The sequence below is a fragment of the Coturnix japonica genome, unplaced genomic scaffold, assembly GCF_054131305.1.
Source record: "Coturnix japonica strain WE unplaced genomic scaffold, WE-NBRP24 Scf055, whole genome shotgun sequence".
NCBI lineage: Eukaryota > Metazoa > Chordata > Aves > Galliformes > Phasianidae > Coturnix > Coturnix japonica.
In genome coordinates, this window is record NW_028188958.1 from 1,043,333 (window position 1) to 1,071,128 (window position 27,796).

The 27,796-nt window shown below is 55.6% G+C and overlaps 1 pseudogene across 1 annotated transcript in view; it reads right to left on the reverse strand.

Annotated features, from left to right (window-relative positions):
- LOC107307134 (filamin-C-like) overlaps positions 1–27,796 on the reverse strand; it is a 149,492-nt pseudogene that overhangs the window by 36,502 nt on the left and 85,194 nt on the right. The window contains exons 23-30 of the transcript XR_014941036.1: positions 26,465–26,632; positions 23,608–23,731; positions 20,791–20,947; positions 16,566–16,755; positions 12,087–12,110; positions 8,724–8,971; positions 3,572–3,659; positions 628–768 (exon numbers count right to left, since the gene is read on the reverse strand). The product of XR_014941036.1 is annotated as a filamin-C-like (transcript). The remainder of the gene's footprint in view (positions 1–627; positions 769–3,571; positions 3,660–8,723; positions 8,972–12,086; positions 12,111–16,565; positions 16,756–20,790; positions 20,948–23,607; positions 23,732–26,464; positions 26,633–27,796) is intronic.

The following is a 27,796-nucleotide window of genomic DNA, read 5'->3' on the forward strand; positions in this document are numbered from 1 at the left end:
ACCACCCATATCACCCAACTCCCCCCATATATCCCCCCAATACCTCCCATCACAACCCATCTCACCCCATATATCCCCCCATATCTCCCATATATCCCCCTATATCCCCCAGTACCCCCCATATCACCCAATTCCCCCCTATATCCCCCCATATCTCTCCTATATCCCCCTATATCCCCCCAAATCTCCCCCATACCCCCCATATCCCCCCATCCCCCCCATATCCCCCTATATCCCCCCATATATCCCCATATATCACCCAATACCCCGCATATCCCCCCATATCCCCCCATATATCCCCATATATACCCATTATCCCCCCATCTCCACCCAATACCTCCATATCTCCCCATATATCCCCCTAATACCCCCCATATCCCCCCATATCTCCCCTATATCCCCCCAATACCCCCCATATGCCCCCATATCCCCCCATATATTCCCCTATAACCCCCCAATACCCCCCATATCCCCCCATATCTCCCCTATATCCCCCCATATCCCCCCATATATTCCCCCATAACCCCCCCAATACCCCCCATATCCCCCCATATCTCCCCTATATCCCCCAATACCCCCCATATCCCCCCATACCCCCCCATATCCCCTATACCCCCCATATATGACCTGGCAGTGGGTCCCCGTTACACCTCAGCTCCATGAGGTGCCGGCCCTTCTCGCTGGGTTCGAAGCTGACGGCGACGGCTCCATCTGCGCCCTGAGTCACGTCGGCCCGAGCCGAGCGACCCGACGGCATCCGAACCTCGGCTGGGGGGCACAGAGACACATAGGGAACATAGAGACACATAGAGACACATAGAGACCCATGGGGACCAATAGGGACCCATAGGGACACATAGGGACCCATAGAGACACATAGAGACCCATAGGGAACCACAGAAACCCATAGAGACCCATAGGGACCCATAGGGACACATAGAGACACATAGAGACCCATAGGGACCCATAGAGACACATAGAGACCCATAGAGACCCACCGGGAACCATAGGGACTCATAGAGACACACAGAGACCCATAGGGACCCATAGAGACCCATAGAGACCCATAGAGACACATAGTGAACCATAGAGACCCATAGGGACCCATAGGGACTCATAGAGACACATAGAGACACATAGAGACACATAGGGACCATAGAGACACATAGAGACACATAGGGACACATAGAGACACACAGAGACACATAGAGACCCATAGGGACCCATAGAGACCCATAGGGACCCATAGGGACACATAGGGACACATAGAGACCCATGGGGACCCATTGGGACACATAGAGACCCATAGAGACACATAGAGACCCATAGGGACCCATAGGGACACATAGGGACACATAGAGACCCATAGAGACCCACCGGGAACCATAGGGACCCATAGAGACACACAGAGACCCATAGGGACCCATAGAGACCCATAGAGACCCATAGAGACACATAGTGAACCATAGAGACCCATAGGGACCCATAGGGACTCATAGGGACACATAGAGACCCATAGGGACCCATAGAGACACATAGAGACCCATAGGGACCCATAGGGACCCATAGGGACCCATGGGGAACCATAGAGACACATAGAGACACATAGAGACCCATAGGGACACATAGAGAACCATAGGGACCCATAGGGACACATAGAGACACATAGAGAACCATAGGGACCCATAGGGACACATAGGGACCATAGAGACACATAGAGACACATAGAGACACATAGAGACACATAGGGACACATAGGGACCATAGAGACCCATAGGGACCCATAGGGACCCATGGGGAACCATAGAGACACATAGAGACACATAGAGACCCATAGGGACACATAGAGACCCATAGAGACCCATAGGGACCCATAGGGACACATAGAGAACCATAGGGACCCATAGGGAACCATAGAGACCCATAGGGACACATAGAGACACATAGGGACACATAGAGACACATAGAGACCCATGGGGACACATAGAGACACATAGAGACACATAGAGACACATAGGGACCCATAGTGAACCATAGAGACCCATGGGGACACATAGAGACACATAGAGACACATAGAGACACATAGGGACCCATAGTGAACCATAGAGACCCATAGGGACCCATAGGGACTCATAGGGACACATAGAGACCCATAGGGACCCATAGAGACACATAGAGACACATAGAGACACATAGAGACCCATGGGGACACATAGAGACACATAGAGACCCATAGAGACACATAGGGACCCATAGTGAACCATAGAGACCCATAGGGACCCATAGGGACTCATAGGGACACATAGAGACCCATAGGGACCCATGGGGAACCATAGAGACACATAGAGACACATAGAGACCCATAGGGACACATAGAGACCCACAGAGACCCATAGCGAGCCATGGGGACCCATAGAGACCCACAGAGACCCATAGAGACCCAATAGGGACCCATAGGGACCCATAGAGACCCATAGGGATCCATAGAGACACATAGAGACCCATAGAGACCCACCGGGAACCATAGGGACCCATAGAGACACACAGAGACCCATAGGGACCCATAGAGACCCATAGAGACCCATAGAGACACATAGTGAACCATAGAGACCCATAGGGACCCATAGGGACTCATAGGGACACATAGAGACCCACAGGGACCCATAGAGACACATAGAGACCCATAGGGACCCATAGGGACCCATAGGGACCCATGGGGAACCATAGAGACACATAGAGACACATAGAGACCCATAGGGACACATAGAGAACCATAGGGACCCATAGGGACACATAGAGACACATAGAGACACATAGAGACCCATGGGGACACATAGAGACACATAGAGACCCATAGAGACCCATAGAGACCCATAGGGACCCATAGAGACCCATAGAGACCCATAGGGACACATAGAGACCCATAGAGACCCATAGGGACACATAGAGACCCACAGAGACCCATAGCGAGCCATGGGGACCCATAGAGACCCACAGAGACCCATAGAGACCCAATAGGGACCCATAGAGACCCACAGAGACCCATAGAGACCCAATAGGGACCCATAGGGACCCATAGAGACCCATAGGGACCCATAGCGACCCATAGAGACCCATAGTGACCCATAGAGACCCACAGGGACCCATAGCGTCCCGTAGTGACTCATAGGGACCCATAGTGAACCATAGTAACCCATAGTAACCCATAGGGACCAATAGAGACCCATAGTGACCCATAGTGACCCATAGAGACCCATAGTGACCCATTGCGAGCCATGGGGACCCAAAGAGACACATAGAGACCCATAGTGACCCGTAGCGACCCATAGCGACCCATAGCGACCCATAGCGACCCATAGCAACCCATAGCAACCCATAGAGACCCATAGAGACCCATAGCGACCCATAGCGACCCACAGTGACCCATAGAGACCCATAGCGACCCACAGTGACCCATAGAGACCCATAGAGAACCATAGCGACCCATAGCGACCCACAGTGACCCATAGAGACCCATAGAGACCACAGCGACCCATGGCCCCCCACCCACATTCACCCATCGCCCCATACCGGTGATGTCTCCCTTCAATGGGGCGCAGGGCAGATTGAGGCTGAACGGCCGCAGGCTCTCGGGGGGTGTGGGGGGCTCCGCTGTTGCCTGGGGTGGGGAGCAATGGGGTCAGTGGGGCACAATGGGGTCAGTGGGGCACAATGGGGTCAATGTGGGGCACAATGGGGTCAATGTGGGGCACAGTGGGGTCAATGTGGGGCACAATGGGGTTAGTGGAATGTGGGGCACAATGGGGTCAATGTGGGGCACAATGGGGTCAGATGTGGGGCACAATGGGGTCAATGTGGGGCACAATGTGGTCAATGTGGGGCACAATGGGGTCAGAGTGGGGCACAGTGGGGTCAGATGTGGGGCACAAATGGGGTCAGTGTGGCACAATGGGATCAGTGGGGCACAGTGGGGTCAGATGTGGGGCACAATGGGGTCAATGTGGGGCACAATAGGATCAGGTGTGGAGCACAATGGGGTCAATGTGGGGCACAATGGGGTCAGTGGGGCACAGTGGGGTCAGTGTGGGGCACAATGGGGTCGGTGGGGCACAATGGGGTCAATGTGGGGCACAATGGGGTCAATGTGGGGCACAATGGGGTCAGATGTGGGGCACAATGGGGTCAGTGGGGCACAATGGGGTCAATGTGGGGCACAATGGGGTCAGATGTGAAGCACAATGGGGTCAATGTGGGGCACAATGGGGTCAATGTGGGGCACAATGGGGTCAGATGTGGGGCACAATGGGGTCAATGTGGGGCACAGTGGGGTCAATGTGGGGCACAATGGGGTCAATAGGGGGCACAGTGGGGTCAGATGTGGGGCACAATGGGGTCAATGTGGGGCACAATGGGGTCAATGTGGGGCACAATGGAGTCAGATGTGGGGCACAATGGGGTCAATGGGGGGCACAGTGGGGTCAGATGTGGAGCACAATGGGGTCAGATGTGGGGCACAGTGGGGTCACAGTGGAGTCAGATGTGGGGCACAATGGGGTCAGATGTGGGGCACAATGGGGTCAATGTGGGGCACAATAGGATCAGGTGTGGAGCACAATGGGGTCAGATGTGGAGCACAATGGGGTCAGATGTGGGGCACAATGGGGTCAGATGTGGGGCACAATGGGGTCAGATGTGGGGCACAATGGGGTCAGTGGGGCACAATGGGGTCAGATGTGGGGCACAATGGGGTCAATGTAAGGCACAATGGGGTCAATCGGGCACAATGGGGTCAATGTGGGGCACATTGGGGTCAGTGGAATGTGGGGCACAATGGGGTCAATGTGGGGCACAATGGGGTCAGATGTGGGGCATAATGGGGTCAATGTGGGGCACAATGGGGTCAGTGTGGGGCACAATGGGGTCAGATGTGGAGCACAATGTGGGGCACAATGGGGTCAGCTGTGGGGCACAACTGGGACAGATGTGGGGCACAATGGGGTCAATGTGGGGTACAATTGCGTCAATGTGGGGCACAATGGGGTCAGTGGGGCACAATGGGGTCAGATGTGGGGCACAATGGGGTCAATGGGGTCAATGTGGGGCACAATAGGATCAGGTGTGGAGCACAATGGGGTCAGATGTGGGGCACAATGGGGTCAGTGTGGCACAATGGGGTCAGTGGGGCACAATGGGGTCAGTGGGGCACAATGGGGTCGGTGGGGCACAATGGGGTCAATGTGGGGCACAATGGGGTCAGATGTGGGGCACAATGGGGTCAATGTGGGGCACAGTGGGGTCAATATGGGGCACAGTGGGGTCAGATGTGGGGCACAATGGGGTCAGTGGGGCACAATGGGGTCAGATGTGGAGCACAATAGGGTCAGATGTGGGGCACAATGGGGTCAGTGGGGCACAATGGGGTCAGTGTGGGGCACAATGGGGTCAATGTGGGGCACAATAGGGTCAGATGTGGGGCACAATGGGGTAAATGTGGGGCACAATGGGGTCAGTGTGGGGCACAATGGGGTCAGTGGGGCACAATGGGGTCAGATGTGGGGCACAATGGGGTCAGTGGGGCACAATGGGGTCAGTGGGGCACAGTGGGGTCAGATGTGGGGCACAATGGGGTCAATGTGGAGCACAATGGGGTCAATGTGGAGCACAATGGGGTCAATGTGGGGCACAATGGGGTCAGTGGGGCACAATGGGGTCAATGTGGGGCACAATGGGGTCAGTGGGGCACAGTGGGGTCAATGTGGGGCACAATGGGGTCAATGTGGGGCATAATGGGTTCAGTGGGGCACAATGGGGTCAGATGTGGGGCACAATGGGGTCAGATGTGGGGCACAATGGGGTCAATGTGGGGCACAATGGGGTCAATGTGGGGCACAATGGGGTCAATGGGGGGCACAATGGGGTCAGATGTGGGCACAATGGGTTCAGTGGGGCACAATGGGGTCAGTGGGGCACAATGGGGTCAGATGTGGGGCACAATGGGGTCAGTGGGGCACAATGGGGTCAATGTGGGGCACAATGGGGTCAGTGGAATGTGGGACACAATGGGGTCAGATGTGGGGCACAATGGGGTCAATGTGGGGCACAATGGGTTCAGTGGGGCACAATGGGGTCAATGGGGCACAATGGGGTCAGATGTGGGGCACAATGGGGTCAGATGTGGGGCACAATGGGGTCAGTGGGGCTCAATGGGGTCAATGTGGGGCACAATGGGGTCAATGTGGGGCACAATGGGTTCAATGTGGGGCACAATGGGGTCAGATGTGGGGCACAATGGGTTCAGTGGGGCACAATGGGGTCAGATGTGGGGCACAATGGGGTCAGTGGGGCACAATGGGGTCAATGTGGGGCACAATGGGTTCAGTGGGGCACAATGGGGTCAGATGTGGGGCACAATGGGGTCAGTGGGGCACAATGGGGTCAATGTGGGGCACAATGGGGTCAGATGTGGGGCACAATGGGGTCAGTGGGGCACAATGGGTTCAGTGGGGCACAATGGGGTCAATGTGGGGCACAATGGGGTCAATGTGGGGCACAATGTGGTCAGTGGGCCACAATGTGGTCAGTGGGGCACAATGGGGTCAGATGTGGGGCACAATGGGGTCAATGGGGCACAATGGGGTCAGATGTGGGGCACAATGGGGTCAGATGTGGGGCACAATGGGGTCAATGGGGGGCACAATGGGGTCAATGTGGGGCACAATGGGGTCAGTGGGGCACAATGGGGTCAGATGTGGGGCACAATGGGGTCAGTGGGGCACAATGGGGTCAATGTGGGGCACAATGGGGTCAGATGTGGGGCACAATGGGGTCAGTGGGGCACAATGGGTTCAGTGGGGCACAATGGGGTCAATGTGGGGCACAATGGGGTCAGATGTGGGGCACAATGGGGTCAGTGGGGCACAATGGGTTCAGTGGGGCACAATGGGGTCAATGTGGGGCACAATGGGGTCAGATGTGGGGCACAATGGGGTCAATGTGGGGCACAATGGGGTCAGATGTGGGGCACAATGGGGTCAGACGTGGGGCACAATGGGGTCAATGTGGGGCACAATGGGGTCAATGGGGCACAATGTGGTCAGTGGGGCACAATGGGGTCAGTGGGGCACAATGGGGTCAGATGTGGGGCACAATGGGGTCAATGTGGGGCACAATGGGGTCAATGTGGGGCACAATGGGGTCAGTGGGGCACAATGGGGTCAGATGTGGGGCACAATGTGGTCAGTGGGGCACAATGGGGTCAATGTGGGGCAAAATGGGGTCAGATGTGGGGCACAATGGGGTCAGTGGGGCACAATGGGGTCAATGTGGGGCAAAATGGGGTCAATGGGGCCCAATGGGGTCAGTGGGGCACAATGGGGTCAGATGTGGGGCACAATGGGGTCAATGTGGGGCACAATGGGGTCAATGTGGGGCACAATGGGGTCAGATGTGGGGCACAATGGCGTCAATGTGGGGCACAATGGGGTCAGATGTGGGGCACAATGGGGTCAATGTGGGGCACAATGGGGTCAATGTGGGGCACAATGGGTTCAATGGGGCACAATGGGGTCAATGTGGGCCCATAACCAATGACCCCCATGGCCCCATTGCCCCCATTGACTCACCACGATACGGAACGGTGAGTTGGGGACGTGCTGCCCCCCAAACCGCACAATGGGGTCAGATGTGGGGCACAATGGGGTCAATGTGGGGCACAATGGGGTCAATGTGGGGCACAATGGAGTCAGATGTGGGGCCCAATGGGGTCAATGTGGGGCACAATGGGTTCAGTGGGGCACAATGGGGTCAATGTGGGGCACAATGGGGTCAATGTGGGGCACAATGGGGTCAGTGGGGCCCAATGGGGTCAATGTGGGGCCCATAACCCCCCGTCCCCATTGACTCACCACGATACGGAACGGTGAGTTGGGGACGTGCTGCCCCCCAAACCGCACAATGGAGTCAGATGTGGGGCACAATGGAGTCAGATGTGGGGCACAATGGGGTCAGATGTGGGGCACAATGGGGTCAATGTGGGGCACAATGGGGTCAATGGGGCCCAATGGGGTCAATGGGGGGCACAATGGGATCAATATGGGGCACAATGGGGTCAGTGGGGCACAATGGGGTCAATGTGGGGCACAATGGGGTCAATGTGGGGCACAATGGGGTCAATATGGGGCACAATGGGGTCAGTGGGGCACAATGGGGTCAATGTGGGGCACAATGGGGTCAATGTGGGGCACAATGGGGTCAGATGTGGGGCACAATGGGGTCAATGTGGGGCACAATGGGGTCGATGTGGGGCACAATGGGGTCAATGGGGTCAATGGGGGGCACAATAGGATCAGGTGTGGAGCACAATGGGGTCAGATGTGGGGCACAATGGGGTCAGTGGGGCACAATGTGGTCAGATGTGGGGCACAATGGGGTCAATGTGGGGCACAATGGGGTCAATGTGGGGCCCATAACCCCCTGTCCCCATTGACTCACCACGATCCGGAACGGTGAGTTGGGGACGTGCTGCCCCCCAAACCGCACAATGGAGTCAGATGTGGGGCACAAGGGGGTCAATGGGGCACAGTGGGGTCAATGTGGGGCACAATGGGGTCAATGTGGGGCACAATGGGGTCAATGGGGTCAGTGTGGGGCACAATGGTGTCAATGTGGGGCCCAATGGGGTCAATGTGGGGCCCATAACCCCCCATTGCCCCCATTGACTCACCACGATACGGAACGGTGAGTTGGGGACGTGCTGCCCCCCAAACCGCACCGTGAGCCCGTAACTCCCGGGTTCTGGAGCCGTGTAGGACACGTGGAACGTCCCGTCCGGGTTCTCGGCCACGTCCACGTCCACCTCGGCGCCGTCGGGGCTGAGCACGGAGCACGTGACCTTCCCGGGACCCGCGGCTCGAGCGTCCACGGCCAATAGGGTGCGATCACCCGGACGGAGCGTCGGGAACGCGCAGCCGCCTGCGGGCAGCGACAACGACCCATAGACTGACACATACATTGACCTATAGAGCCAACCCACAGCCTGACCCATAACCTGACCCATAACTGACCCATAACTGACCCATAGACTGACACATACATTGACCTATAGAGCCAACCCACAGCCTGACCCATAACCTGACCCATAACTGACCCATAACTGACCCATAGACTGACCCATAGACTGACCCATAGATCCCCGGGACGAAGGGTCGGGAACGCGCAGCCGCCTGCGGGCAGCGACAACGACCCATAGACTGACACATACATTGACCTATAGAGCCAACCCACAGCCTGACCCATAACCTGACCCATAACTGACCCATAACTGACCCATAACTGACCCATAGACTGACACATACATTGACCTATAGAGCCAACCCACAGCCTGACCCATAACCTGACCCATAACTGACCCATACATTGACCTATAGAGCCAACCCACAGCCTGACCCATAACCTGACCCATAACTGACCCATAACTGACCCATAACTGACCCATAACTGACCCATAGACTGACCCATAACTGACCCATAACTGACCCATAACTGACCCATAACTGACCCATAGACTGACCCATAACTGACCCATAACTGACCCATAACTGACCCACAGACTGACCCATAACTGACCCATAGACTGACCCATAATTGACCCATAGACTGACACATACATTGACCTATAGAGCCAACCCACAGCCTGACCCATAACCTGACCCATAACTGACCCATAACTGACCCATAGACTGACCCATAACTGACCCATAACTGACCCATAGACTGACCCATAACTGACCCATAACTGACCCACAGACTGACCCATAACCTGACCCATAACTGACCCATAACTGACCCATAACTGACCCATAGACTGACCCATAGACTGACCCATAGACTGACCCATAGATCCCCGGGGTGAAGGGTCGGGAACGCGCAGCCGCCTGCGGGCAGCGACAACAACCCATAGACTGACACATACATTGACCTATAGAGCCAACCCACAGCCTGACCCATAACCTGACCCATAACTGACCCATAACTGACCCATAGACTGACCCATAGACTGACCCATAACTGACCCATAGACTGACCCATAGACTGACACATACATTGACCTATAGAGCCAACCCACAGCCTGACCCATAACCTGACCCATAACTGACCCATAACTGACCCATAGACTGACACATACATTGACCTATAGAGCCAACCCACAGCCTGACCCATAACCTGACCCATAACTGACCCATAACTGACCCATAACTGACCCATAGACTTACCCATAACTGACCCATAGACTGACCCATAGACTGACACATACATTGACCTATAGAGCCAACCCACAGCCTGACCCATAACCTGACCCATAACTGACCCATAACTGACCCATAACTGACCCATAGACTGACCCATAACTGACCCATAGACTGACCCATAGACTGACACATACATTGACCTATAGAGCCAACCCACAGCCTGACCCATAACCTGACCCATAACTGACCCATAACTGACCCATAACTGACCCATAGACTGACCCATAGACTGACACATACATTGACCTATAGAGCCAACCCACAGCCTGACCCATAACCTGACCCATAACTGACCCATAACTGACCCATAGACTGACCCATAGACTGACCCATAGATCCCCGGGGCGAAGGGTCGGGAACGCGCAGCCGCCTGCGGGCAGCGACAACGACCCATAGACTGACACATACATTGACCTATAGAGCCAACCCACAGCCTGACCCATAACCTGACCCATAACTGACCCATAGACTGACCCATAGACTGACCCATAGACTGACCCATAGATCCCCGGGGCGAAGGGTCGGGAACGCGCAGCCGCCTGCGGGCAGCGACAACGACCCATAGACTGACACATACATTGACCTATAGAGCCAACCCACAGCCTGACCCATAACCTGACCCATAACTGACCCATAACTGACCCATAGATTGACCCACAGCCTGACCCATAGACTGACCCATTGATTGACCCATAGAGCTGACCTATAGCCTGACCCACAGATTGACCAATAGATTGACCCACAGAACTGACCCACAATTGACCCCTAGAGCAAATGACCCATAGATTGACCCATAAAGCTGACCTATAGAGCTACTGACCCATAGATTGACCCATAGACTGACCCATAGACTGACCCATTGATTGATCCATACATTGACCCATAGATTGACAAATAGCAGACCCATATATTGACCCATAGCCTTACCCATAGACTGACCCATAGATTTGACCTATAGCCTGACCCATAGATTGACCCATAGAGCAACTGACCCTAGCTGACCCATAGACTGACCTATAGATCCCCGGGGCGAAGGGTCAGGAACGCGCAGCCGCCTGCGGGCAGCGACAACGACCCATAGACTGACCCATAGAGAAACTGACCCATAGACTGACCCATAGACTGACCCATAGATTGACCCATAGACTGACCCATAGACTGACCCATAGAGAAACTGACCCAGAGACTGACCCAGAGACTGACCCATAGAGCAACTGACCCATAGACTGACCCATAGAGCAACTGACCCATAGATTGACCCATAGATTGACCCATAGAACCAACCTATAGCCTGACCCATAGCTGACCCATACAGCATCTGACTCACAGCCTGACCCATAGAGCTCACCCATAGATTGACCCACAGCCTGACCCATAGAGCTGACACACAGAGCTGACCCATACATCTGCCCCATAGATTTGACCCACAGATCTGCCCCATAGAGCTGATCCACAGATCTGACCCATAACCTGATCCATAGATCTGACGCATAACCTGACCTATAGCCTGCCCCATAGATCCAACCCGCACCCTGCCCCATAGATCAGTCCCATAGATCTATCCCATAGATCTGACCCACAGCCTGGTCCTATACCTCAGCCCCACAAACTGGTCCTATAGCTCAGCCCCATAGCCTGGCCCTATAGCTCTGCCCTATAGCTCAGCCCCATAGCTCTGCCCCATTGCTCAGCCCCATAGCCTGGCCCTATAGCTCCGCCCCATAGCTCAGCCCCATAGCCTGGCCCTATAGCTCAGCCCACAGCCCAGCCCCACTTACCCAGTCCGTGACCCCCAATGGAGACTGCAAAGAGAGGGGGGAGGGGGGGGGAAAGCGGTGAGTGGGGTGCGGTGTGGGGCAGAGGGGGTGGGGGCGGTGTGGGGCAGAGGGGGGGAGGTGTGGGGCAGAGCTGGGGGGGAGGTGTGGGGCAGAGGGGGGGAGCGTGGGGCGGTGTGGGGCAGGGGAAGGTGTGAGGCTCTGGGGTGTTATGGGGCAGCGCTATGGGGCAGCACAGGGATCTGTGGGGCAGCACAGGGATCTGTGGGGCAGTGCTATGGGGTGTTATGGGGCAGCGCTATGGGGCAGCAGAGGGATCTATGGGGCAGTGCTATGGGGTGTTATGGGGCAGTATGGGGCAGCACAGGAATCTATGGGGCAGCGCTATGAGGTGTTATGGGGCAGTGCTATGGGGCAGCACAGGGATCTGTGGGGCAGCAGTATGGGGCTGTATGGGGCAGCACAGCAGGGAGTTATGGGGCAGTGCTATGGGGCACCGAGGGGCAGCGCATGGATCTATGGGGCAGCACAGTAATCTATGGGGCAGCACAGCAATCTATGAGGCAGAGCAGCACTATGGGGCAGCACAGCATTGCTATGGGGCAGCACTAGCATCTATGGGGCAGCAGAGCAGTATCTATGGGGCAGCACAGCATTGCTATGGGGCAGCAGAGCAGGATCTATGCAACAGCACTATTATCTATGGGGCAGCACAGCATATCTATAGGGCAGCCTAGCATTCTCTATAGGGCAGCACTATTATCTATAGGGCAGCCTAGCGTTATCTATAGGGCAGCCTAGTGTTCTCTATAGGGCAGCACTATTATCTATAGGGCAGCCTAGCAGTATCTATAGGGCAGCACTATTATCTATAGGGCAGCACTATTACCTATAGGGCAGCACTATTATCTATATGGCAGCCTAGCATTCTCTATAGGGCAGCACTATTATCTATATGGCAGCACTATTATCTATAGGGCAGCACTATTATCTACAGGGCAGCCTAGCATTATCTATAGGGCAGCACTATTATCTATAGGGCAGCCTAGCATTATCTATAGGGCAGCCTAGCATTATCTATAGGGCAGCACTATTATCTATAGGGCAGCACTATTATCTATAGGGCAGCCTAGCATTATCTATAGGGCAGCACAATTATCTATAGGGCAGCCTAGCATTATCTATAGGGCAGCACTATTATCTATAGGGCAGCACTATTCTCTATAGGGCAGCACTATTATCTATAGGGCAGCACTATTATGTATATGGCAGCCTAGCATTATCTATAGGGCAGCCCTATTATGTATATGGCAGCCTAGCATTATCTATAGGGCAGCACTATTCTCTATAGGGCAGCACTATTCTCTATAGGGCAGCACTATTATCTATAGGGCAGCACTATTCTCTATAGGGCAGCACTATTATCTATAGGGCAGCCTAGCATTATCTATAGGGCAGCCCTATTATGTATATGGCAGCCCTATTCTCTCTATGGCAGCCCTATTATGTATATGGCAGTCCTATTATCTATATGGCAGCCCTATTATGTATATGGCAGCCCTATTACATATATGGCAGCCCTATTCTCTCTATGGCAGCCCTATTACGTATATGGCAGCACTATGGTCTATATGGCAGCCCTATTACCTATATGGCAGCCCTATTACGTATATGGCAGCCCTATTACGTATATGGCAGCCCTATTACGTATATGGCAGCACTGTTATGTATATGGCAGCCCTATTACGTATATGGCAGCCCTATTATCTATATGGCAGCCCTATTACGTATATGGCAGCCCTATTACCTATATGGCAGCCCTATTACCTATATCGCAGCCCTATTACGTACATGGCAGCCCTATTACGTACATGGCAGCCCTATTACGTACATGGCAGCCCTATTATGTATATGGCAGCCCTATTCTCTGTATGGCAGCCCTATTACGTATATGGCAGCCCTATTCCGTATATGGCAGCCCTATTCTCTATATGGCAGCCCTATTATGTATATGGCAGCCCTATGGTCTATATGGCAGCCCTATTCTCTATATGGCAGCCCTATTATGTATATGGCAGCACTATGGTCTATATGGCAGCCCTATTCTCTTTATGGCAGCCCTATTACATATATGGCAGCACTATGGTCTATAGGGCAGCCCTATTCTCTATATGGCAGCCCTATTATGTATATGGCAGCACTATGGTCTATATGGCAGCACTATGGTCTATATGGCAGCCCTATTACATATATGGCAGCACTATGGTCTATACGGCAGCCCTATGGTCTATATGGCAGCCCTATTACCTCTATGGCAGCACTATGGTCTATATGGCAGCCCTATTACGTATATGGCAGCACTATGGTCTATATGGCAGCCCTATTACGTATATGGCAGCACTATGGTCTATAGGGCAGCCCTATTATGTATATGGCAGCCCTATTCTCTCTATGGCAGCACTATGGTCTATAGGGCAGCCCTATTACGTATATGGCAGCACTATGGTCTATATGGCAGCCCTATTCTCTCTATGGCAGCACTATGGTCTATATGGCAGCCCTATTACGTATATGGCAGCACTATTATGTATATGGCAGCCCTATTATGTATATGGCAGCCCTATTCTCTCTATGGCAGCACTATGGTCTATATGGCAGCCCTATTACGTATATGGCAGCACTATGGTCTATATGGCAGCCCTATTACGTATATGGCAGCCCTATTATCTATATGGCAGCCCTATTACGTATATGGCAGCACTATGGTCTATATGGCAGCCCTATTACGTATATGGCAGCCCTATGGTCTATATGGCAGCCCTATTACGTATATGGCAGCCCTATTACATATATGGCAGCACTATGGTCTATATGGCAGCCCTATTACCTATATGGCAGCCCTATTCTCTCTATGGCTGCACTATGGTCTATAGGGCAGCCCTATTATCTATATGGAAGCCCTATTATCTATATGGCAGCCCTATTACATATATGGCAGCCCTATTACGTATATGGCAGCACTATGCTCTATATGGCAGCCCTATGGTCTATATGGCAGCCCTATTACCTATATGGCAGCCCTATTCTCTCTATGGCAGCACTATGTTCTATAGGGCAGCCCTATGGTCTATATGGCAGCCCTATGGTCTATATGGCAGGCCTATGGTCTATATGGCAGCCCTATTCTCTCTATGGCAGCCCTATGGTCTATATGGCAGCACTATGGTCTATATGGCAGCACTATGGTCTATATGGCAGCTCTATTATCTATATGGCAGCCCTATTATGTATATGGCAGCCCTATTACCTATATGGCAGCCCTATTATGTATATGGCAGACCTATTCTCTCTATGGCAGCCCTATTATGTATATGGCAGCTCTGTTCTCTATATGGCAGCCCTATTACGTATATGGCAGCCCTATGGTCTATATGGCAGCCCTATTATGTATATGGCAGCCCTTTTCTCTCTATATGGCAGCCCTATTACGTATATGGCAGCCCTATTATGTATATGACAGCCCTATTCTCTCTATGGCAGCCCTCTTATCTGTATGGCAGCCCTATGGTCTATATGGCAGCCCTATTACGTATATGGCAGCACTATGGTCTATATGGCAGCCCTATTCTCTCTATGGCAGCACTATGGTCTATATGGCAGCCCTATTACGTATATGGCAGCACTATGGTCTATAGGGCAGCCCTATTCTCTCTATGGCAGCCCTATTATGTATATGGCAGCCCTATTCTCTATATGGCAGCACTATGGTCCATATGGCAGCCCTATGGTCTATATGGCAGAACTATTATGTATATGGCAGCCCTATGGTCTATATGGCAGCCCTATTACATATATGGCAGCACTATGGTCTATATGGCAGCCCTATTATCTATATGGCAGCCCTATGGTCTATATGGCAGCCCTTTGGTCCATATGGCAGCCCTATTACATATATGGCAGCCCTATTACCTATATGGCAGCCCTATTACGTATATGGCAGCACTATGGTCTATATGGCAGCCCTATGGTCCATATGGCAGCCCTATTACATATATGGCAGCCCTATTACCTATATGGCAGCCCTATTACGTATATGGCAGCCCTATGGTCTATATGGCAGCCCTATGGTCCATATGGCAGCCCTATTACATATATGGCAGCCCTATTACGTATATGGCAGCCCTATTACGTACATGGCAGCCCTATTATGTATATGGCAGCCCTATTATCTATATGGCAGCCCTATGGTCTATATGGCAGCCCTATGGTCTATAGGGCAGCCCTATTGTCTATATGGCAGCCCTATTCTCTATATGGCAGCACTATGGTCTATAGGGCAGCCCTATGGTCTATATGGCAGCCCTATTACCTATATGGCAGCCCTATTACCTATATGGCAGCCCTATTACATACATGGCAGCCCTATTCTCTCTATGGCAGCACTATGTTCTATAGGGCAGCCCTATTGCCTATGGCACGTACCGGTGACGTGGCACTTGCTGGCGTCTCCGCTGGGCGCCGCGTGGATGCGGAATGGGGACGCGGGGATGTCGTCGCCCCCGTAGCGCACAGCGATGCTGTACCGACCCACCATACGGGGCAGGTAACGCACCACAAACGTCCCGTCACCGCGATCCTCGATCGACGCCTCCGTGGGGCGGCCCTCGGGGTCCTGGGGGGGATATAGGGGTTAGAGAGGGGGTATATGGGGTGTATGGGGGGTATATGGGGGTTAGAGAGGGAGTGTATGGGATGTATGGGGGTGTATGGGGGGTATAGGGGTTAGAGAGGGGGTATATGGGGTGTATGGGGGGTATAGGGGTTAGAGAGGGGGTATATGGGGTGTATGGGGGGTATAGGGGTTAGAGAGGGGGTATATGGGGTGTATGGGGGGTATAGGGTTAGACAGGGGGTATATGGGGTGTATGGGGGGTATATGGGGGTTAGAGAGGGGGTATATGGGGTGTATGGGGGGTATAGGGGTTAGAGAGGGGGTATATGGGGTGTATGGGGGGTATAGGGGTTAGAGAGGGGGTATATGGGGTGTATGGGGTTATAGGGTTAGACAGGGGGTATATGGGGGTGTATGGGGGGTATAGGGGTAAGATAGGGGGTATATGGGGTGTATGAGGGATATAGGGGTTAGAGAGGGGGTATATGGGGGTGTATGGGGGGTATAGGGTTAGACAGGGGGTATATGGGATGTATGGGGGGTATAGGGGTTAGAGAGGGTATGGGGGTGTATGGGGTATAGGGGGGGTATAGGGGGTATAGGGGGTATGGGCTATGGGGGGTATAGGGGTAAGATAGGGGGTATATGGGGTTTATGGGGGGTATAGGGTTAGACAGGGGGTATATGGGGGTGTATGGGGGGTATAGGGGTAAGATAGGGGGTATATGGGATGTATGGGGTTATAGGGGTAAGATAGGGGGTGTATGGGATGTATGGGGGGTATAGGGGTAAGATAGGGGGTATATGGGGTGTATGGGGGGTATAGGGGTTAGAGAGGGGGTATATGGGGTGTATGGGGTATGGGGGGTATAGGGGGTATAGGGGGTATGGGGTATGGGAGGTATAGGGGTTAGACAGGGGGTATATGGGATGTGTTGGGGGTATAGGGTTAGACAGGGGGTATATGGGGGTGTATGGGGTGTATGGGGGGTATAGGGGTTAGAGAGGGGGTATATGGGGTGTATGGGGGGATATAGGGGTTAGAGAGGGGGTATATGGGGTGTATGGGGGGTATAGGGGTAAGATAGGGGGTATATGGGACGTATGGGGGGTATAGGGGTAAGATAGGGGGTATATGGGGTGTATGGGGTTATAGGGTTAGACAGGGGGTATATGGGATGTATGGGGGGTATAGGGGTTAGACAGGGGGTATATGGGGTGTATGGGGGGTATAGGGTTAGACAGGGGGTATATGTGGTTGTATGGGGGGTATCGGGGTTAGAGAGGGGGTATATGGGAGTGTATGGGGTATAGGGGGGGTATAGGGGGTATAGGGGGTATGGGGTATGGGGGGTATAGGGTTAGACAGGGGGTATATGGGGGTGTATGGGGGGTATAGTTGTTAGACAGGGGGTATATGGGGGTGTATGGGGTTATAGGGTTAGAGAGGGTATGGGGGTGTATGGGGGGTATAGGGGTTAGAGAGCGGGTATATGGGATGTATGGGGTTATAGGGTTAGACAGGGGGTATATGGGATGTATGGGGTTATAGGCTTAGACAGGGGGTATATGGGGTGTATGGGGGGTATAGGGGTTAGACAGGGGGTATATGGGATGTATGGGGTTATAGGGTTAGACAGGGGGTATATGGGATGTATGGGGTTATAGGGGTAAGATAGGGGGTATATGGGGTGTATGGGGTTATAGGGTTAGACAGGGGGTATATGGGATGTATGGGGGTATAGGGGTAAGATAGGGGGTATATGGGGGTGTATGGGGGTGTATTGGGGGGTATAGGGGTTAGAGAGGGGGTATATGGGGTGTATGGGGTTATAGAGTTAGACAGGGGGTATATGGGATGTATGGGGTTATAGGGTTAGACAGGGGGTATATGGGATGTATGGGGTTATAGGGTTAGACAGGGGGTATATGGGATGTATGGGGTTATAGGGTTAGACAGGGGGTATATGGGGGTGTATGGGGTATAGGGGGTATAGGGTTATACAGGGGGTATATGGGGATGTATGGGGGGTATAGGGGTTAGACAGGGGGTATATGGGGGTGTATGGGGGGTATAGGGGTTAGACAGGGGGTATATGGGATGTATGGGGGGTATAGAGGTTAGACAGGGGGTATATGGGGTGTATGGGGGGTATAGGGGTAAGATAGGGGGTATATGGGGGTGTATGGGGGGTATAGGGTTAGACAGGGGGTATATGGGATGTATGGGGGTTATAGGGTTAGACAGGGGGTATATGGGGGTGTATGGGGGGTATAGGGGTTAGACAGGGGGTATATGGGATGTATGGGGGGTATAGGGTTAGACAGGGGGTATATGGGGTGTATGGGGGGTATAGGGGTTAGACAGGGGGTATATGGGGGTGTATGGGGTATGGGGTTAGACAGGGGGTATATGGGGTGTATGGGGGGTATAGGGTTAGACAGGGGGTATATGGGGTGTATGGGGGTATAGGGGTAAGATAGGGGGTATATGGGGTGTATGGGGGGTATAGGGGTTAGAGAGGGGGTATATGGGGGTGTATGGGGTATAGGGGGGGTATAGGGGGTATATGGGGTATATGGGGGTGTATGGGGTTATAGGGTTAGACAGGGGGTATATGGGATGTATGGGGGGTATAGGGGTTAGACAGGGGGTATATGGGGGTGTATGGGGGGTATAAGGGGGGTATAGGGGGCATAGGGGGTATGGGGTATAGGGGGGGTATAGGGGGTATAGGGGGTATGGGGTATGGGGGGGTATAGGGGGTATATGGGATTTATGGGGTATAGGGGGGGTATAGGGGGTATAGGGGGTATGGGGTATAGGGGGGTATATGGGGGGCATAGGGGGGTATATCCAACCCCATAAATGCCCCCTCCCACAGCCCCATAAGTGTCCCCCCATCCCCATAAGTGCTCCCCACCACCACCCCATAAATGCCCCCTCTCATCCCCATAAGTGCTCCCCCCCCACCCCATAAGTTCCGCCCCCACCCCCATAAATGCCCCTCCAGACCCATAAGTGCCCCCCCAGCTCCATCAGTGTTCTCCCAGCCCCATAAGTGCCCCCCCACCCCCCCCACATAAGTGCCCCTCCAGCCCCATAAATACCTCCCAGCCCCATAAGTACTCCCCCCTGCCCCATAAGTCTCCCCTTGCAGCCCTATAAATACCCCCCGAGCCCCCTAAGTGCCCTGTCCCAGCCCTATAAGTGCCCCCTCCCAACGCTATAAATACCCCCCCAGCCCCCTAAGTGCCCCGTCCCAGCCCCATAAGTGCCCCCTCCCAACCCTATAAATACCCCCCCAGCCCCCTAAGTGCCCCGTCCCAGCCCCATAAGTGCCCCCTCCCAACCCTATAAATACCCCCCCAGCCCCCTAAGTGCCCCGTCCCAGCCCCATAAGTGCCCCCTCCCAACCCTACTAATACCTCCCCAGCCCCCTAAGTGCCCCGTCCCAGCCCCATAAGTGCCCCCTCCCAACCCTATAAATACCCCCCCAGCCCCCTAAGTGCCCCGTCCCAGCCCCATAAGTGCCCCCTCCCAATCCTATAAATACCCCCCCAGCCCTCTAAGTGCCCCCTCCCAACCCCATAAGTGCCCCCTCCCAACCCTATAAATACTCCCCCAGCCCCATAAGTGCCCCCTCCCAACCCCATAAGTGCCCCCTTCCAACCCTATAAATACCCCCCCAGCCCCCTAAGTGCCCCGTCCCAGCCCCATAAGTGCCCCCTCCCAACCCTATAAATACCCCCCCAGCCCCCTAAGTGCCCCGTCCCAGCCTCATAAGTGCCCCCTCCCAACCCTATAAATGCCCCCCCCTCCAAGTGCCCCGTCCCAGCCCCATAAGTGCCCCCTCCCAACCCTATAAATACCCCCCCAGCCCCCTAAATGCCCCGTCCCAGCCCCTTAAGTGCCCCCTCCCAACCCTATAAATACCCCCCCAGCCCCCTAAGTGCCCCGTCCCAGCCCCATAAGTGCCCCCTCCCAACCCTATAAATACCCCCCCGCCCCACAAGTGCCCCCATCCCCCTCACCAGTATCTGCACGGTGAGCACCCCCTGCCCGGCCCCACGGGCGTCGATGGTGAACTCCACGGGCAGCGACGCCGGGACCCCCGACGGGCTCAGCCCGGGACCCGACGCCAGAACACGGCTGGCATCGTGGGGGGGCACGGCCTGAAGCTTGAAGGGGCTGCGGGGACATGGGGGGAGACATGGGGGGTGAGATATAGGGGGATATGGGGGGATATGGGGGGAGATATGGGGTGAGAGATGGGGGGATATGGGGTGAGATATGGGGAGATATGGGGTGAGAGATGGGGGGTGGCCTGAAGCTTGAATGGGCTGCGGGGACATGGGGGGAGACATGGGGGTGAGATATAGGGGGATATGGGGGGATATGGGGGGAGATATGGGGGGATATGGGGTGAGAGGTGAGGGATACGGGGGGATATGGGGGATATGGGGTGATATGGGGTGAGATATGGGGGGATATGGGGTGCTATGGGGTGAGATATGGGGGGATATGGGGTGCTGTGGGGTGAGAGATGGGGGCTATGGGGGGTGATATGGGGTGAGAGATGGGGGGATATGGGGTGAGATATGGGGGCTATGGGGTGATATGGGGTGAGATATGGGGGGATATGGGATGAGATATGGGGGCTATGGGGTGATATGGGGGGAGATATGGGGGGATATGGGGTGAGAGGTGGGGGATACGGGGGGCTATGGGGTGAGATATGGGGGGATATGGGGTGAGATATGGGGGGCGGCCTGCAGCTTGAATGGGCTGGGGGGATATGGGGGGAGATGGGGGGTGAGAGATGGGGGATATGGGGGGCTATGGGGGCTATGGGGGGAGATACGGGGTGAGAGATGGGGGCTATGGGATGAGATATGGGGGAGTATGGGGGGCTATGGGGTGAGAGATAGGGGGCGGCCTGCAGCTTGAATGGGCTAGGGGGAGATGGGGTGAGAGATGGGGGGCAGTGGGGTGAGATATGGGGGCTATGGGGTGAGAGATGGGGGCTATTGGATGAGAGATGGAGGGCTATGGGGTGAGAGATGGGGGCTATGGGGGGCTATGGGGTGAGATATGGGGGGCTATGGGGTGAGATATGGGGGGCGGCCTGCAGCTTGAATGGGCTGCAGGGACATGGGGGGAGACATGGGGGGTGAGAGGTGGGGGATATGGGGGGATATGGGGTGAGATATGGGGGCTATGGGGGGAGATATGGGGTGAGAGATGGGGGACATGGGGGGATATGGGGTGAGATATGGGGGGATATGGGGTGAGAGATGGGGGATATGGGGTGAGAGATGAGGGGCTATGGGGTGAGATGAGGGCTATGGGGTGATATGGGGTGAGATATGGGGGGCGGCCTGCAGCTTGAATGGGCTGGGGGGACATGGGGGGAGATGGGGGGTGAGAGATGGGGGCTATGGGGTGAGATATGGGGGATATGGGGTGAGATATGGGGGCTATGGGGGGTTATGGGGTGAGATATGGGGGCTATGGGGTGAGATATGGGGGCTATAGGGGGCTATGGGGTGAGAGATGGGGGGTTATGGGGTAAGATATAGGGGGCTATGGGGTGAGATATGGGGGGGCTATGGGGTGAGATATGGGGGTTATGGGGTGAGATATGGGGGATATGGGGTGATATGGGGTGAGAGATGGGGGCTATGGGGTGAGATAGGGGGCCTATGGGGGGCTGTGGGGTGAGAAATGGGGGGCTGTGGGGTCAGATATGGGAAGTGATGGGGTGAGATATGGGGGGCTATGGGGTGAGATATGGGGGCTATGGGGTAAGATATGGGGGGCTATGGGGTGAGATATGGGGGCTATGGGGTAAGATATGGGGTGATATGGGGTGAGAGATGGGGAGCTATGGTGTGAGATGTGTGGGCTATGGGGGACTATGGAGTGAGATATGGGAGCTATGGGGGGCTATGGGGTGAGATATGGGGAGCTATAGGGTGAGAGATGGGGATCTATGGGGTGAGATATGGGGTGCTATGGGGTGAGATATGGGGGCTATGGGGTGAGATAGGGGGTGCTATGGGGTGAGATATGGGGGTTATGGGGTGAGAGATGGGGGGCTATGGGGTGAGAGATGGGGGCTATGGGGTGAGATATGGGGAGATATGGGGGGTTATGGGGTGACATATGGGGGACAGCCTGCAGCTTGAACAGGCTGGGGGGACATTGGGGGAGAGATGGGAGGCAGGGGGGTGAGGTGTGGGGGGCTATGGGGTGAGATACGGGGGGCAATGGGGTGAGATATGGGGGGCTATGGGGTGAGATATGGGGGGCTGTGGGGTGAGAGATGGGGCTTCTGGGGTGCTGTGGGGTGAGAGATGGGGAGCTATGGGGTGAGAGATGGGGGATGGCCTGCAGCTTGAACGGGCTGGGGGGAGATGGGGGCTATGGGGTGAGATATGGGGGGATATGGGGTGCTATGGGGTGAGATATGGGGTTTATGGGGTGTTGTGGGTGAGATACGGGGGGCTGTGGGGTGTGATAAGGGGCTGGCTGTCTATGGGGCTGAGCTATGGGGCTGAGCTATGGGACTGGCTGTGTGTGGGGCTGAGCTACAGGGCTGGCTGTCTATGGGGCGGACTATGAGGCTGGTTATGGGGCTGGGCTATGGGGCAGGCTGTCTATGGGGCAGGCTGTCTATGGGGCAGGCTGTCTATGGGTCTGTCTATGGGGCAGGCTGTCTATGGGGCTGTCTATGGGGCAGGCTGTCTATGGGGCAGGCTATGGGGCAGGCTGTCTATGGGGCAGGCTGTCTATGGGGCAGTCTATGGGTCCGTCCATGGTGCTGGCAGTGTGTGTGTCAGCCCCACCTTCTCGGCACGTCCTGCCCCCCATACATGATGCTGAGGCTGTGCGGCCCCACAGCGCTGGGGCTGTAGGTGACGCTGTGGGTCCCGTCGCCGTTGTCACGAACCTCCACCGGCTCCGGGGTCCCTGCGGGGACAGGGGGTCAATAGGGGGCGCTATGGGGCGCTATGGGGGGCTATGGGAGCTATGGGGCGCTATGGGGTCCATGGGGCGCGATGGAATGATATGGGGTGCTATGGGGCGCTATGGGGCGCTATAGGGTGCTATGGGGTGCTATGGGGCTCTATGGGGCACTATAGGGCGCTATGGGGTCCATGGGGCGCGATGGAATGATATGGGGTGCTATGGGGCGCTATGGAGCGCTATAGGGCGCTATGGGATCCATGGGGCGCGATGGAATGATATGGGGTGCTATGGGGCGCTATAGGGTGCTATAGGGGGTGCTATGGGGCACTATGGGGCGCTATGGGGCACTATAGGGCGCTATGGGGTCCATGGGGCGCGATGGGATGATATGGGGTGATATGGGGCGCTATGGGGCGCTATAGGGGGCGCTATGGGGTGCTATGGGGTCTGTGGGGCGCTATGGGGTGCTATAGGGGGCGCTATGGGGTCCGTGGGGAGCTAGGGGGCGCTATGGGCCGCTATGGGGCGCTATGGGATGCTATAGGGGGCGCTATGGGACTATATGGGGCGCAATAGGGGGCGCTAAGGGGGGCACTATGGAGTCCGTGGGGTGTCCATATCCCTACAGGACCCCCCAGGAACCCCCATATCCCACCAGGGCTCCCAATATCCCCATAGGACCCTCCAGGACCCCCGTAACCCCCATAGGAATCCCCATATACCCTCAGGACCCCCTTTAGAACCCCCATAGTCCCCAAGGACCCCCTTAGGACCCTCCCTGGTGCCCCATATCCCCACAGGACCCCCTATAGGACCCCCCATATACCCCCAGGACCCCCCATATTCCCCAGGACCCCCTTTAGGACCCCCAGAGTCCCCAAATACCCTCCTAGGGCCCCCCAGGAGCCCCATATCCCCATAGGTCCCCCTATAGGACCCCACATACCCCCACAGGATCCCCCACAGGACCCCCATATCCCCACAGGACCCCCCTTCAGGACCCCCAGAGTCCCCAAGGACCCCACTAGGGCCCCCCAGGAGCCCCATATCCCCCCAGAGCCCCCCACAGGACCCCCCCCATATACCCCCAGGAGCCCCTTCAGAACCCCCAGAGTCCCCAAGTACCCCCCACAACCCCTCCAGGACCCCCATATCCCCACAGGACCCCCCATAGGACCCCCATATACCCCCATATCCACCCTTACCCCCCCCAGGACCGCCTCCCTACCCCCCATATCCACTCCAGGACCCTCCCCCTTTCTCCCACCATACCCCCCATATCCTCATAGGACCTCCCCTATACCCCCCTTATACTCCCCTATACTCCCCATAGGACCCCCCATACCCACATAGGACCCCCCCCCATACCCCCTATATCCCCCCACACCCCATACCCCTCTATACCCCCCCATACCCCCCATACGCCCCCCATAGGACCCCCCCCTCCATACATCCCCTATTCCCCCCGTACCACCGTGTCCCATGAGTCTGACATCCAGTGCGGCCCACCCTGTATCCCCATAGGACCCCCCTATACCCCCCTATATCCCCATAGGACCCCCCTGTACCCCCCTATATCCCCATAGGACCCCCCTGTACCCCCCTATATCCCCATAGGACCCCCCTGTACCCCCCTATATCCCCATAGGACCCCCCTGTACCCCCCTATATCCCCATAGGACCCCCCTATACCCCCCTATATCCCCATAGGACCCCCCTATACCCCCCTATATCCCCATAGGGCCCCCCTATACCCCCCCTATATCCCCATAGGACCCCCCTGTACCCCCATATATCCCCATAGGACCCCCCTATACCCCCCTATATCCCCATAGGACCCCCCTATACCCCCCTATATCCCCATAGGACCCCCCTATACCCCCCCTATATCCCCATAGGACCCCCCTATACCCCCCTATATCCCCATAGGACTCCCCTGTACCCCCCTATATCCCCATAGGACCCCTCTATACCCCCCTATATCCCCATAGGACCCCCCTATACCCCCCTATATCCCCATAGGACCCCCCTATACCCCCCTATATCCCCATAGGACTCCCCTGTACCCCCCTATATCCCCATAGGACTCCCCTGTACCCCCCTATATCCCCATAGGACCCCTCTATACCCCCCTATATCCCCATAGGACTCCCCTGTACCCCCCTATATCCCCATAGGACTCCCCTGTACCCCCCTATATCCCCATAGGACCCCCCTATACCCCCCTATATCCCTATAGGACCCCCCTATACCCCCCTATATCCCCATAGGACTCCCCTGTACCCCCCTATATCCCCATAGGACCCCTCTATACCCCCCTATATCCCCATAGGACCCCCCTATACCCCCCTATATCCCCATAGGACCCCCCTATACCCCCCTATATCCCCATAGGACCCCCCTGTACCCCCCTATATCCCCATAGGACTCCCCTGTACCCCCCTATATCCCCATAGGACCCCCCTATACCCCCCTATATCCCCATAGGACCCCCCTATACCCCCCTATATCCCCATAGGACCCCACTATACCCTCCTATATCCCCATAGGACCCCCCTATACCCCCCATATTCCCCCCATAGGACCCCCCTATACCCCCCTATATCCCTATAGGACCCCCCTATACCCCCCTATATCCCCATAGGACTCCCCTGTACCCCCCTATATCCCCATAGGACCCCCCTATACCCCCCATATTCCCCCCATATGACCCCCCCATACCCCATCCCGTACCTCCTGGCCCCAGCAGTTTGACATCGAGCGCTGCCCTCCCCGCGTTGCTGCAGTCCACGGTGACGCTGTGGGGCAGACGGGCCCGAACCGTGGGGCCAAGACCAGAACCAGAACAACGGACCTGGGACGGGTCAACTGGGTCTGACACCGGGACACGGAACGGGGAACCTGCGGGGAACAACGGGTCAGAACCAGAACCAGGACCAGAACCAGAACCAGGACCAGAACCAGAACCAGAACCGGGACAGAACCAGAACCAGAACCAGAACCAGAACCAGAACCGGGACCAGAACCGGGACCAGGACCAGAACCAGAACCGGGACCAGGACCAGAACCAGAACCAGAACCAGAAACAGAACCAGGACCAGAACCAGGACCAGAACCAGAACCAGAACTGGGACCAGGACCAGAACCAGAACCAGAACCAGAACCGGGACAGAACAGGGGACCTGGGACGGGTCAACTGGGTCTGACACATGGACATGGAACGGGGAGCCTGTGGGAAAGAATGGGTCAGAACCAGAACCAGAACCAGAACCAGAACCGGGACAGAACCAGAACCAGAACCGGGACAGAACAGGGGACCTGGGATGGGTCAACTGGGTCTGACACGGGGACACGGAACGGGGAACCTGCGGGGAACAACGGGTCAGAACCAGAACCAGAACCAGAACCAGAACCAGAACCAGAACCAGAACCAGAACCGGGACCTGGGACGGGTCAACTGGGTCTGAGACGGGGACATGGAACGGGGAACCTGCGGGAAATAAATGGGTCAGAACCAGAACCAGAACCAGAACCAGAACCAGAACAGCGGAACTGGAACGGGTGAACTGGGTCTGAGACAGGGACACAGAACAGGGAGCCTGCGGGGAAGAATGGGTCAGAACCAGAACCAGAACCAGAACCAGAACCGGGACCTGGGACGGGTCAACTGGGTCTGACATGGGGACATGGAACGGGAGCCTGCGGGAAATAAATGGGTCAGAACCAGAACCAGAACCAGGACCAGAACCAGGACCAGAACCAGAACCAGAACCAGAACCAGAACCGGGACAGAACCGGGACCTGGGATGGGTCAACTGGGTCTGACACGGGGACACGGAACGGGGAACCTGCGGGAATAACGGGTCAGAACCAGAACCAGAATCAGAACCAGAACCGGGACCAGAACCAGAACCGGGACCTGGGACGGGTCAACTGGGTCTGACACAGGGACACGGAACAGGGAACCTGCGGGAAAGAATGGGTCAGGACCAGAACCAGAACCAGAACCAGAACCAGGACCAGAACCAGAACCAGAACCAGAACCAGAACCAGAACCGGGACAGA